General features: G+C 42.8%; 1 protein-coding gene across 1 annotated transcript in view; it reads left to right on the top strand.

Annotated features, from left to right (window-relative positions):
- The first annotated feature begins 203 nt into the window (after nucleotides 1-203).
- The window catches only part of LOC113816923 (solute carrier family 23 member 2), a 27,630-nt gene continuing 26,831 nt past the window's right edge, over nucleotides 204-1,002 (top strand). Inside the window, exon 1 of the mRNA XM_070121508.1 lies at nucleotides 204-336. The gene's annotated coding sequence lies outside the window, so the exon portion shown is untranslated. The remainder of the gene's footprint in view (nucleotides 337-1,002) is intronic.

Raw genomic sequence — 1,002 nt, 5'->3', positions numbered from 1 at the left:
ACAGAAGCATAACCAATATTACATAAACATACCTACTAAACAGAAACAACGGAGAGAAAGAGAAAATATATACATTTTACAATACATAAAAATACAAACGTTTTCCCTTAAACTTGACTAACTTACCAAACCACTTCCCGTTTTCTATGAGTACGCCGCCAGTCCCGCAACGTCCACAGGTCGGCCGCTGGATCTCGCTGTCAGTTGATCACTCTTCGCTTGGCTGGACTGAGGCCGCCATACCACGCTTGCTGTCTGGCCTGTCAGCGGTGTGGTTGTCACTCTCACTTTCATTCTTACTCTCACTCACTCTCTCTCTTTCTTCGGATCGTGGAGGTAAGTGGCGAGAGAGAAAATACTTTTCCACAGGTGACGTTATTTCGTTGCTGTTACTCTGACGTGGTGTCTCGACGTGAAATGATTAGAAATCGAACTAAGCATTATAGAGGAAATACAGTACAAGCAGGTAACATCTCGGGTTGAGTTGCCATGTTGCAGCGAGAGACGTCGAACAGAAAAGAGGTGAATATGTAAATATCTGGCAAATCGAATGATAACAATTTAGAATTTTAAAATTCAGTTTAGTTACATGGACTCATTTTTATCTCAGATTTGGTCCATGTCCGCGAGTGAAACGAAAAAATAGTCACCTGACCAGAAAAAAATAGCACGAGGGAAAAGCAAAGAGAAACGCGAACAAATACAAACAGCGACGTGTGTACCAGATTTCCAGTCTTCACATTTTCCTTGCTGTTTGGTCCATTGGTCCATTGTGAAAAGGAATAGACAAGGTATGCTCGCACGTTTTATCCCTCTCTGCCACATAGCGCAATAGTCAACTGCTTGTTTAAATAGTTTTTATTATTATTAATGACGCATTTTACGAAGAGGGAAGAAGAAAGTCAAGGGAGGGGAAGAGAGGGGGGTATACCGAAGGAGGAAAGAAGACGGCCGAAGGAGGGAGAGCGGGAAAGAGGAAGTAGAGAGAGAGAGAGACGAATG

The sequence above is a fragment of the Penaeus vannamei genome, chromosome 5 (genome assembly GCF_042767895.1).
Source record: "Penaeus vannamei isolate JL-2024 chromosome 5, ASM4276789v1, whole genome shotgun sequence".
NCBI lineage: Eukaryota > Metazoa > Arthropoda > Malacostraca > Decapoda > Penaeidae > Penaeus > Penaeus vannamei.
The sequence above is the reverse complement of the archived record's forward strand: the minus strand, read 5'-3'. Positions and strand labels throughout refer to the sequence as shown.